Source organism: Alligator mississippiensis, chromosome 3 (genome assembly GCF_030867095.1).
Source record: "Alligator mississippiensis isolate rAllMis1 chromosome 3, rAllMis1, whole genome shotgun sequence".
Lineage (NCBI taxonomy): Eukaryota > Metazoa > Chordata > Crocodylia > Alligatoridae > Alligator > Alligator mississippiensis.
Window position 1 is genome coordinate 216,471,312 of NC_081826.1, and position 13,644 is coordinate 216,484,955.

Genomic DNA, 13,644 nt, shown 5'->3' on the forward strand with positions numbered 1-13,644 from the left:
ACTTTGATTAAATATGTAGGCTGTAAATTGTGTTTCCTTAAAAAAAAAAATTCAATAACTTTCCTTTTGGATACATTTAACAGAATTTAAAATGTAGAAGAAAAAAAATCATTTGCATGAACCCCCTAGTGTAAAACTTGATTGCATTCCAGATCTTTTGCTTAATTATTGAGGAAAATCAAAACAGAAAATCAGTAAAACTGATTAGCATTGCTAAAGTGTTTATATTAGCAATAAAAAAGTAGATGGTTTGTTTAACTCTTGCTTTGTACTACTTGCACTGATGTATGCTGCTCAAAGATTCACCTTCCTTAGTGTATTTACCTACAAACCTTTCAGCAGGTAATATATATCAGCATTCTTGCAGTATCTCTGCTATCCATTATCTACATATATCATACAGATAGTCTAAGGACTAAGAGTATGTCTTCTTTCTGTGTGTCAATAATTAGCAAAGTGCATGGTAATAAACAGCTCATGGAAAAATAGAAAGATGATCTGACCTCATACAGCTTTTTGTTTAATTCATACCCTTGATGTTGTAAACACTTGCTACAAGCATAAACATTTTCTACCGTGAGCAGAACCATTGACCTTAAGAGGAAAGAATTTCAAAGAGGGGAAGAATGGCTTCCAAATTAATCATTTTCAGCATCATGCTTGGATACTTAGGAAAAAAACAAGAAATTTGTCACAGCCTATCTATAACCACATAACTAATGGTCTAAGATGATGTAAAGGGCATATGTAAGTAAGCAAATTAAACTTTATAATCAATTTGATTGGTAACCAACAGAATAAAACTCTTTCAGCACAGAAGTCTACTTTCATCTGTTCTGAAGGCCTGACTGCAACCAAAATTAAATTAATTTGGCTATAGTAATACCTGTATCAGCATCATTTTTTCTTTGAAAGAAAAGATAGGCTGAACAATAACAATTACATAGTTTGCAATAAGAATGTTCAAATATGATTATCCCTTATCATTTTTTATTAATATTGAAAGCAAAAACCCAGGTTTACAAACATCATTATTCTCATTCAAGCAGGACATCTTTAAAGTAATGCACTCACAATCTAGTGCCTGATCCAAAGCTTATTCAAGTCAGTGATTCACATTGATATCACTGGACTTTAAGCCTGGTCTAAAAAAGTAAGGGGAATATGATGCTACCAGCTGAAACTGCAATAACCTGTTCTGTCATTTATGTCACCAACATAAAAAACAGTACCAAATCTATAACCAAAAACAGATGTTTTAACCTATTTATAAAAACAAATAACAAAAAAATTAATAAGAATGTGGAAAGTTACTTCTGAACATCTCAGAATGCTTTAAAATCATTAACAGACAAATTTTAAGATAGGAACAAAACCAAACTCCCATAACTCTATGTTAACTCTCTCTCTCTCTCTCTCTCTCTCTCTCTCTCTTTCTCTCTCTCACACACACACACACACACACTGTATAGATCCTATACAGTTACTATAGAAACAGGTTGAGCAGATCTCATAACTGTACCAGAGTTAGTGTGTTAGCCAATGCCTCATTTGCCCATGCAAATCAGGAATTTGTAGGCACTGCCACTGCACTCACATTTAAGTGGGGTTGGAGCAAATCACAGAATCATAGACTCATAGAGAAGTAGGACTGGCAGTTGACATTGAAGTTTATTGCTCTCAGGCACAGCATTAACACATGTACCTGGGACTGCAGCTCGTTGAGCCAGGGCAGCATAGCCTCAGCTTGGGCAGGGGGGGGGGGGAACCGAGGGTCAGCCTGCCAGCCCTCCAACCTGGCTCAACATGCTGCAGACAGGCTGGCTGGAGTATAGAAGTGCTTCAGTGCTGGGCTAGCTGGCAGGCAGCCACCGCACTGAAGCACCCTCATGCCCCAGCCAGCCCTGTCGGCATCTACAAGTGCAATTTTTGCCAGAGTAGTGAGGTTAGCACAAGTGTTTTGACCAAGTCCCATATCAGTCCCAACTGTGTAAGATACTCTGTGCTTCCTCACTTAATTTGCTAGGTGTTATTTTGCATAATGTTAAACTATGTTCATGCAGAGACTTTAGCTTCTCTGCTATATACAAAACTGGTCTGGCATTCTAACGGAAGAAATCACCTAAAAAATGTAAGGCAGATTCATATGACATAGAACATAATTTAAAAAGCTGGTTTCTATCCTTGTCGGGGACAGAAACTTTCATGAAAACAACCAGTGCTGGACTTATCAGAACTTGAATCTGATCCATTCTTGTCAGCAATGATTAGCTTCACATTAACATGTAACAATGAAAAAACCTGATTGCTCATATTGATTACATTACAAAACAGCTGAATGAAGAGAATGAAATGCAGGAGATATGTTGTATTCAGAAATTAGAAAGCCAACTTGACGTAGTGCCTCATGAAATCCGGCTTGTAAAATAAATACAAATGTACCTGCACTTGAGTATTATCACATGGACTGTACTCTGAGTGAAGGGTTGCAAACACAGGCAAATATGAATAAACAGAACCATACTAAGTTAAGAGGCAGTTTCTGGTGGATACCAGTGGGATCAGTATTAGGGTCAGGTTTACTTTACATCTTTACCAGCGATACACAATGATAAGACCAACAGCACATTAATTAAATTCACAGATGTTACTAAATGATGAGGTATTTTAGGCCTCTGCAAGGACTGAGTTAAAAAAGTAGTAAAAAATTCAGGCAAAAATAATAAAATGAGATTCCTCTGGGAAAAATGCACACTAAAATATCTGATTCTGGGGGGAGATAAAATAAGACACAGATATTCAGTAGATGGTGGATACCTGAAAGGCAGTAATGTTCAAAAAGACCTGGGGTGATATTGGATAGCAAATTAGATATGATTGTGATTGGACAAGCTGACTTTTCTGCTGCTACCCTAGAGCAGCAGTCAGATATGAACAGAGTTATCAACAAAATGAGTAAAACTGAAGGAAAAACTAAGATGATGTCATTTGAAGGAAATTAAATGGATCACTTGCTTATGTCTTGAAAGATCAGACAAATAGTAGAAAAAACTTATAACGTCTCCTTTATTGAGAGAGATTCAATACTATTTTTAAGTGCCAGTCACAGCTTTGGTGAAAAAAAACCCAACTATTGACTCATAGTTCTTTTCCATCTTTAACTTCTTTAGATTACTACTTTTTCTATTGCTAGTCTTTCTATGGAATCTGAATAATTTGGGAAGCCATTTTACAATCCACATCTTGAGCTATTTTTGCTTATAGTGTCCAGTTCATTTTCTGTGATGCAACATGCCGCTGGAAGGGAAAGTTTGCCAGGTGTTAAACTGGTTCTCCTGTGTCGGCTCCCCCATGACTGTGGAAACAAACACCACAACTCCTGATGCAGCAACTCTACAGCAGTTCTACATTATTAGCAGAAATTACTGCTCCTCTAACTTCCACCAAAAACAGGCAGCTAAGGACCAGAGGTCTGGAAACACCACATTAGTATAGCGATAAGGCACAACGAAAAGGCAGGTTTGGCAAGCAGGTTACAAATGTAGGTCTCAGTCCTAGGAAACATGTTAGTCACATAAGAACTTAAAAATCAACAGAACCATTTGTTAGGGCCTACTCACATGGGAAAATGTGGATTATTGGGCTTTTACACAAAATATCTTTCAAGCAAAGGGCCCAAATCCCCTTTTAGCAAAGTGTCTTGCTCAGTTAGTCTTCATCCCAATGAAAGGATACCAAGAAAAAGAGGAAATTAAACCCAGTGGCATAGCAGTAAGGGTTTGCATCCTGGGCAAACCCTATGGAAGAACAGATTGGGGGCGAGCTGCAGTTTCAAGAATTGTAGGAAGGCACACAATGGTGCTGAGAGCAGAGGAGGAGGTCTGAGAGCAGATCCCTGAGAGCAGGGAGGAAGGGAGCCACAAGAGTCTTACTCAAAACAGGCCCTGGCTGCAGCTGCTACTACCACGTTCTCTGCCTGCCCTGACTCTTGTTCTTAATGCAGCAGCAATGCAATGTCCATGTACCTGCTACTGCTGCTGCTGTTGCAAGAGGATTCCTGTGGGAATAGCTTTGCTGCCAGGGCACTAACTCTATAATGGCCCTCCTAAATCAGTAACTGGCACTGCTGCCCTCTCGCCCACCCCTGGTTAAACTATATAGATGCCAAACTAAATTTTTAGAAAGTCACAGTTTTTCAGAAGAAAAAAAATGCCAACTAGAATATCAACTTTGACTCATTTCATTTCAAGGACATTACAAAATTCAACCTATAATTATCAACTATATCTATTGCACATTTCTGATGTATGTACTACTAATATAAAATGTGTTACTTTACCAGCTCCGTGTACAAAAAACAGAGAGTTAAATCCTTCAAAACATTTAAATTCCCTTCAGACAAAATTAAACATTAAAAGACGAACACAGCTATGAAGAAACAGAAAGACAGCGGTACACCAAGACAAGCACACCAAATGTTGATGACTCTTTGCAAATAAACAAAGAAGGCCTGACCTTGCAGAAACATTCATCAAAACAGTCCTACTTCATTCCCCAAAGCAATATTATTGTCTTCATAATAATAATGTACACCCTATGCTGATGTAATTTCAATGGTGTATGCTGTATGAACTGAAATGTCTGAATAGTTAAGTATTGCTTCTGAAACATAGAAAATTAGGGTTGAAAGGGATCTCAGGAGGTCATGTAGTCCAACCCCCTGCTCAAAGCAGGACCATCTCCAACTAGATCATCCCAGCCAAGCCTTTGTCTAGACAAGTTTTGAAAACATTAAAGGATTGAGATTCTGCAACCTCTCTGGATAGCCTTTCCAGTGCTTTACTACCCACCTTGTGAGAAAGATTTCCTAATATCTAACGTAAACTTTCTTTGCAGAAATTTGAGACCATTGCTCCTTCTTCTGTCATCTGCTACCACTGAGAACAGTCTAACTCCTTCCTCTTTGGAACCCCCATTCAGGTAGTTGAAGACTTTTGCAAAATCCACCCCACTCCCCAGTCTTCTCTTCTCCAAACTAAAAATAAGGCCAGATCCCTCAGCCTCTCCTCAGAAGTCATATGCCCCAGCCCCCTAATCATTTTCAATGCCCTCTGCTGGACTCTCTCCAATTTGACTGCATCCTTTCTGTAGTTGGGAGCGGGGAGGATGGGGACAAAACTGGACACAGTACTCCAGATGTGGCCTCACCAGTGCCAAAGAGGAGAAGAATCACTTCCCTCAATCTGCTGGCAACGCTCCTACTAATGCAGCCCAGTATACCATTAGACTTCTTCAAAACAAAGGAACACTGTTGGCTCATAATCAGCTTATTGTCCACTGTAACCCTCAGGTTCTTTTCTGCAGAGCTGCTGCTTAGCCAGTCAACCTTCAGCCTGTACCGGTACATGGGATTGTTCTGTTCTAAGTACAGGACTTTACACTTGTTCTTACTGAACCTCATGAGATTTCTTTTGGTCAAATCCTCCATTTGAGGTCTCTCTGAAACCTTGATCTACCCTCCAGCATATCTACTACTCCCCCCAGCTTGGTGTCATCTGCAAACTTGCTGAGGGTGCCTTCTATGCCATCTTCTATGTTGTTGATGAAGATATTGAACAACAGGATGCTGGACCAACCCATGGTGCACTCCACTTGATGCCAGCTGCCAACTAGACATTGAGCCATTGATTACTACCCTTTAAACCCAATGATCCAGCCAATTTTCTATCCGCCTTACAGTCCATTCATCCAACCCATACTTCCTTAACTTGCCGGGAAGAATGTTGTGGGAGAACATATCAAAAGCCTTGCTAAAGTCAAGGTATATCATGTCCAATGCTCTCCCCACATCCACAGAGCCAGTCATCTAATCATAGAAGGCAATCAGGTTGGTCATGCCCTCAGTGAATCCATGCTGACTGTTCCTAATCACCTTCTTCTCCTTCATGTGCTTAGAAATGGATTCCTTGAGGACCTGCTCCATGATTTTTCCAGGCACTGAGGTGAAGCTGACCAGCCTGTAGTTCCCTGGGTCCTCCTTCATTCCTTTCTTAAAAATGACCAGATCTAGATGTTTTATAGAAATTCATACCTTTTCAGAGGTGTTGGTTATAGCCGTGTTAGTCTAAGGACATAGGCAGACAAAGTTCTTTGGGTAAACATGGTATCTCTCATTAGAACAACTAAATAGTTGGAAAAATTGTTCTTTACAAGCTTTCAGACAAAATCATCCTTCTTCAGGCATAGGAAGAGTCTGCTGCTGTTTGTGTGCTCTCCTGGGTGGAATAGCAGCTTACGCGAATATGCAAAATGCAGGTCTGTGAAACCCTTCCGCAACGAGGGGTTACAGGGGCTAGAGCTGCTGCCCAGCTTTGGCAGCAACAGCAGTGGCCCCACCGAGACCATTACGGGCAGGGCTGAAGCCCTGGACTGAGAGCACAGCCCCAGCCCACCCTGTGCAGGGGATTAGAGTCCCTGCAGCACCCAGTCCAGACCTGCCCACCCCAGCCATGATGAGTGGGGGTGGCAGTGGGAAAAAGTGGAACCTGGAGTTTGCACCAGGGTTGCCGCCACCATTGCCACTCATCGTGGCCAAGGAAGGTGAGTCCAGAGCAGACACTGCAAGGACCCGTAGCCCCCATGCAGGGCAGGCTGGGGGCTATGCACTCAGCTCAGGGCTCAGATGGGCAAGTTTGTCTTTACCCTGAAATAAAATAGTTTTCTGTAGTATACTGTTAACTATAATTTAGATTATTAAATAGTATTAGCTTTGTAGCTAAACACTAGGCATGACCTGTGGCCTAGTAATGTTGCTGACCACAAGACAGAATGATCTCTAAGCCAGCCATTTTCTTATGTCAAGTGCCTTAACCATTTTGTTAGAAAAAGCAGAAATTAAGTCTGTGTACTGGGTACCAGCTGCAGCTAGGAGTGAGATAAGATAAGGGGGGCCCAGAGGGAAGAAGATGGTACAGCAGAGCACAGGGAAACAGATTGGAATGTGTAAGATAACACTAACTTTTTCCTCTGGAAAAGTACTGAGATTTGTAATGCACCATGTAAGGAGATGATTACCATAAGTATTGCATATTCAATAACCTTGTAGTTTCTTTGTTAGAAAATGTATATAAGACTGCCTCACCCGTAAGTCGCGGCCATTTTACCTCTTTGCTGTTTTATGGTCTTTACTCGAGTAAATAAACTGCAGTTACCCCTTCACCCGTGTTGTCTGGTCTCTAAGCCTGCTAAACAACAAACACCAGGAAGTTTTCTCCCACAACAATTTGGCGACCCAGGTGGGACTCCTCTAGCTTGGAGCCTTTGGAGACCTCCACCCCCTGACACCCCAGCGCGCACCAGGTGAGTTCACCTATTTGGGTCAGTCTCGGGAGGTGGACGGTCCCCTCGGGACCAATAAGGCAGGATCCTTAAATCGGGTAAAGGAACGGTGCTGGTGAGTACCTCAGGTCTGTATGTTTTTGGTTTTTGGTTCAATTTCTGGTTCCTGGTTGCTCCAGGGTTTTGGATTTTGATTAGTCCTTTAGAGATTCTTTGGTTTGGTTTTGTTTTATTGTGGGTTAGAGTCCCACCTTTGGTTTTGTTTTATTGTGGGTTAGAGTCCCACCTTTGGTTTTGTTTTATTGTGGGTTAGAGTCCCACCTTTGGTTCTCTAAAGGACTTTGGGAGCAGTCTTTAAGGGTATCCGTCTGCTAATTTAAAAGCCATTAGGGCAGCAGCCTGGCCTAAGGCGAAAGACACGGATAAGAGGTAGAAATGCTGTTATAACGGCCAATGACTAGGGTCTCGGACTCAAGACGCCCCTCCTCACGGAGAAAGCCAGTGGGGTCCGAGAACACCGGTTGTTGTACGTATATGAAACAGCTCCTAGGCAGGTAGGACTTAGGGAATAAGACTGCTGATACTTAGATATCATCATGGGTTCCGGCCAAGGAAAAGCTATTCCTGATTCACCCCTTGATTATATGATTAGGAATTGGAAACACTTAGAGGGACGGGCAGAACTATCCAAGTCTCGTATGGCAGAACTCTGTTTGACTAACTGGACGTCTTATATGTCTCAATTAGATTTGGGAAAACAATGGCCAGAAAATAAATCATTTGACCTAAATTGCCTGGCTGCCTTACAAAAAATCTTAGAGGACCTCTGCCCCGGTCAAATGAATTACTGGTATTTATGGGACAATGTTATCCCCAGGCCGGCCGTGGGACTGGGAAATCCTCGAGAGGCATCGCCTCGATCGCCTCTCTTGGAATCCCTGAGTCCCGGATCTGGAGAGGGAACCAGAGCTCCCTCTCCAGATTCCAGTTCCCCCCCTATTTCAAATCACATTCGTCATAAATTGCCCAATCTTCAATTACCTCTAAGAGAATACCCTGTGCCTGGTGAGGGTAGAGGAGTTATACACACACTCCATTCTCCACCACCAACCTCTTAAATTGGCAAGAAAATACCCCCAGGCTCAGAGATGATCCCGAAGTAGTTCTGAGGCACTTCAAAACCATCTTCATAACTCATTACCCCTCCTGGTCAGACGTCATGCAACTTCTCGAAAACCTTTAACCTCAAAAGAGAAAAACCCAAGTGCTACACCATGCCGATCAATTTCTAGCCGATCAGCATCAGTAAAACCACCCCCTGCCCAATGGCATACCCAGGCAAGATCCAGACTAAAATTAAAATGAAAAAGGGGGAAGAATTCAATACAAATATTAAAAGAAAATATCTTAAAAGAACTTAGAAAAGAAGGGGATAAAACTTCAAACTGGTCTAAAATAACATCTACTGTTCAGAGTCCAAAAGAACACCCTTTAGACTACTTTAAAAGACTCTGTAAAGCCATACGCCAGTATGAAAACATAGATCCTGAGTCACCTGCCACTTTGCCTGTGTTAAAACTTGTATTCATAAGTCAGGCTAGCGAAGATATTAGAAAAAAACTACAACATGACACTAAAGGTGTTGAAGGTAAATTCATGGCGGAAATCTTAGCCATTACTACTAAAACTTTAATGGAAGGGAAGGAAAAAAGAAAAAAAGAAAAACAAAAGGAAGAACCAGCCTTTTAAAATCATAAAGCCTCCCGTAGCTTACTTCTCTGCACAATTAAATCCAGTGGCAAAGGGGGGAGTAGGCTGCCTTCGCTCAGTGACAGCAGCTGCAACAATAAACGCAGTAGCCCTCCTCCTGCTCCAGAAAAACACTCAACATTTTCTCATCAAAGAATGAACAAATATGAAGCCACACTTTTAATAGCAATACCCTGCAATACCTTTTAGATGCAATACCCTAAATCTGGCTACTCTATTACCTCTACCTAGTAACGGTGAACCAGGCTGCATTATTTTTTCTTAGGCTAAAATGCCAAAAGTTTTTGCACATGTACTATAAGGCAGGGAAGAGTAAAACTGCTCGTTTCTCAAGAGCTATATGGCATGTTAGGCATGATGTGTATTACTGCAAAAGTGCTTGTCACGGTGTAAAGTTCTGAATGTCCTGGAATAGTTTCTCTCTAGTGAGTTTGATGGGTTTTTGCTTTCTGTACCTGATCTTTGGTGAAATAAAGTAGCTAAACAAACAAAAAAGGACAGAAAGAAAGAGAAAGATAGTGTTACCTAAAGCAGCCCTTAAACCTTATCTACAACTCCATCAAAGCAAGCATTTAGGTTGTGAAAAACTTGCTGCAATCACTAATAGACTGTTCTACGCACCCGGAGTCTACCAAGAAGCAAAAAACTTTAGAACACTGCAGTATATGTAAAAAGTTTAACATCAAAGGAGAAAAATCAGGGCCCCCTGGAGCCCGCCTCTGTGCCTATACTCCTTTTAAAAAACTACAAATTGATTTTGCTGATATGCCTAAAAACAATGGGTACAAAAATCTCCTAGTAATTGTAGATCAACTCACGGGGTGGGTAGAAGCCTTCCCCACCAGAAGAGCTACAGCACAGCAAATAGTAAAAGGGCTCCTTAATGAAATTATACCCAGGTTTGGTCCACCACACGTCACTGAAAGCAATCAAGGATCACATTTTACTGCTAACATAAACAAAACTCTGACCAGCTTCTTAGGAACAGAATGAAAATTCCATACCCCTTGGCACCCAAAAAAGCTCAGGACAAGTAGAGAGAATGAATCAAACCCTGAAACAAAAATTGAAAAGCTATGTGCTAAAAGCAGGTTAAAATAAACTAAGGCTCTCCCACTAGCTCTTCACCCCAGGAGAAAACTAAAGCTCAGCCCTTACAAGCTACTGTTTGGACACCCTGTTCCCCAACATTCCCCTTTATTACCGGCTCACACTTTCTCTCTTTTAGGCAATGAAGGACTCACCTTTTATATTTTATCTCTACAGTTTCAGTTAAAATCTCTCCATAGATATGCTGTTTTAAGCCAACTCTTACCTGCCGATGTTCCAGCACATCACGTCCAGCCTAAAAACTGGGTGTATATAAAAACTTGAAAACAGTCTCCTCTTGAACCAAGGTGGAAAAAAACCTTATCAAATCCTCCTCACTTCCCACACCACCGTAAAGGTAACAGGAAAAAACAACTGAATTCATTATACTCGTACAAAGAAAACAAAAGTTTCACCAGAGCTCAGGATCAGCTCCAATGCAAGCTTCCCCGACCTGGAAAAGGGGAAGCCAGAAGAAAACAACTGCGAACTTCGCGGGAGCACCGCTTGTCTACCTGACCGCAACAAGGGTAGACCAGAAGCAGATGAAACATCAAATGGTTCTTGGATTAGTAGTCCACTTTCAGGCAAAAAACTCAAACTGACCAAAGTTTGCCGATGAACTATCACCTTTTTGGAATACTGCCAAACCCAAAGAGAAAAAAACGAGTTTTAAGTGCAGTGTCCTTTAGACACCTTCAAAACCAAACACTTCAAAACTGTTACCTGTCCTAAAAAAAAAACTGTCATGGAAAAAAACATGCTGTAGAATCTGGAATCAGGTCAGGTAGAAACTTTATTTCAATAAGCTAAAGGGAGAAACAGTTAAAGAGAAAATTTCCCCTGGCTCTCTGCCTTACAGCAAAAGGCAATTAATCTTTTGTAGATTCAAGACAAAGGGTTTCCCAAACTAGCTTTTCCTGCCTTAGGGCTATCTGTTTTGTGTCTTCAAGACAACTTTACAGCCGTCTTCCTCTTATCTAAAGCATCTCTCTCTGAAGCCTCGTCTATCCTTTGCTTCTACACAGTAATCACCAGAGCTGCAGGGTTGTTTATACTGTTTATGCTGATTTCTGTTATAATATGGCTTTTATAACTATGTTATTTCTAATCTTTCTGTTTGCTGGAAAAATAAGTCTTTTACAGGGTCAACTATAGCTACCAGTTGTTGCAAATGTGCTAATCCTGGCACCCGCAGTTTTCCTGTCTGGATAAGCAATTCAATCAAACTCTCTGAAATAGATGGAAAAGTCAACATTGCCCGCTGGTATCCTCCCTCACATTGCTGTAGTTCAGCAGAAAACCATAATAACTGCTGGGCATGTAACCATCTCCCTCTCCATGCTCAAGGAGGAATTCCTATGATTCCTACCCCTAGGGAACAGTAGAATAACTTCTGAATCCATCTAGTGACCCAAATCTCCCTAACAAAACTTGGGAACCAAATAAACAAGAGTACTACTTAGTTGTACCAGTAGTTGGAGAGTGGTGCTTCCACGTAAACTGTTCTGGAAGTTCTTGTTTAAACTTAGGTACTAGTACATGTCGTCATTATTATACTGATTTTACTAGAGAAGATTGGCGTAATAATCATACACAAACTCCTACCTTTTACAGCTCTTACAATAACTTTTAAAGCAAGGAAGACTTAACCAATGGCGTTAATCCTGAATACAAACCTATCTCCAATTTAAAGAATGCCCTGTGGTATTGTACATATCATGATACCTCCCGGGAACAGTGCTTTTTCAATGGAACTGCAAATCCTTCCTTTAAATCAAAAGGTGGACGAGGAGTGCTAGGATTAGGAAATGGTGGCCGTCTACCCCACAAGTATTCAGGCCTCACTGCATTAGGGGGGCAATATTGGGTCTGTGGCTCTTACGCCTACTATAAAATCCCTGCCAAAGGAAAAGGTATCTGCTATCCGGCACTGCTAAGACCCTCTACGTCCTTCGCCACGCACCTTCCACGGGGCAGGTGGCGAAACAAGAGGGATTTGTCGAAAAGCTGAGATATGCTAGAAGATAATTTAAAAAAAACCCACTTACTACAGGAAAACTTATTGGGTACTCCCTAGGCGCTATACTCCCTGGAGTGGGTACTTCCTGTCTTGGACGATACACCTTGCGCCTCCAAGCTGTAATTAAAATAATGGCCCACGAATACAGGGTAGGCCACCAAGTTCTTTCAAAAGCTGTCACAGCTTTAGCTAACACTCAAAAAGAACTCCAACAAATGGTAATTCAGAATCGCATAGCTCTTGATTTCCTCCTCGCTGCGCAGGGAGGTGCTTGCGCAGTCATCGGACCAGAATGTTGTGTATGGGTTAACAGCTCTTTTACCATAGTTCAAAACCACCTCAATGATGCAGCTGTACATATCCAAAATGCCGAAAATGTAGCTAAAATCCCCAAAGATACATCTCTTAACTGGTTTACTGGTTGGTTCCCTTCCCTTACGGGATGGCTTAGGCCTTTTGTGCTAAGTCTAATTGAAACAGTTATAACTATAATCTGCCTGTTATGCTGTTTTCAGTGTTTGTGTTCTTTGGGGCAACAGATGATGCAAAGACAAGTAAAAATGTATGGTCAGTTCATACAAATACCCAGCAACAATCATCAAGGCCTAACTCCACAAGAGCATGAATACTTAAAAGTGTGTTCCAAAACTTTTGAAAGTTTGGAACAAAGGGGGGATTGTGATGGGCAAGTTTGTCTTTACCCTGAAATAAAATAGTTTTCTGTAGTATACTGTTAACTATAATTTAGATTATTAAATAGTATTAGCTTTGTAGCTAAACACTAGGCATGACCTGTGGCCTAGTAATGTTGCTGACCACAAGACAGAATGATCTCTAAGCCAGCCATTTTCTTATGTCAAGTGCCTTAACCATTTTGTTAGAAAAAGCAGAAATTAAGTCTGTGTACTGGGTACCAGCTGCAGCTAGGAGTGAGATAAGATAAGGGGGGCCCAGAGGGAAGAAGATGGTACAGCAGAGCACAGGGAAACAGATTGGAATGTGTAAGATAACACTAACTTTTTCCTCTGGAAAAGTACTGAGATTTGTAATGCACCATGTAAGGAGATGATTACCATAAGTATTGCATATTCAATAACCTTGTAGTTTCTTTGTTAGAAAATGTATATAAGACTGCCTCACCCTTAAGTCGCGGCCATTTTACCTCTTTGCTGTTTTATGGTCTTTACTCGAGTAAATAAACTGCAGTTACCCCTTCACCTGTGTTGTCTGGTCTCTAAGCCTGCTAAACAACAAACACCAGGAAGTTTTCTCCCACAACAAGTCGAAAGGAGCCACTACTGTCAGGGCTGCTGGGAAATGGAGTCTGGCCATGGAGATGTCCCAGGCCCACTGCATGCCCAAGGGCAGCAGGATACGCCATGGACCACACAGCACCTGGGCCAGGCGGAACCAAGGGATCTGCT

The 13,644-nt window shown here is 41.4% G+C and overlaps 1 protein-coding gene and 1 long non-coding RNA gene across 5 annotated transcripts in view; one reads left to right on the forward strand and one right to left on the reverse strand.

Moving 5' to 3' along the window:
* Positions 1 to 13,644, reverse strand: part of MEGF10 (multiple EGF like domains 10) — a 180,653-nt gene that overhangs the window by 138,346 nt on the left and 28,663 nt on the right. The window lies entirely within an intron of this gene.
* Positions 6,580 to 13,437, forward strand: LOC132249540 (uncharacterized). Of its 3 annotated transcripts, none has more exons than XR_009461014.1 (2): positions 6,580 to 7,466; positions 10,375 to 13,437. It is a non-coding gene; the product is annotated as an uncharacterized LOC132249540 (long non-coding RNA). The 3 variants fall into 3 exon arrangements; XR_009461013.1 differs by having other exon boundaries at positions 6,580 to 7,453; XR_009461012.1 differs by having other exon boundaries at positions 6,580 to 7,359.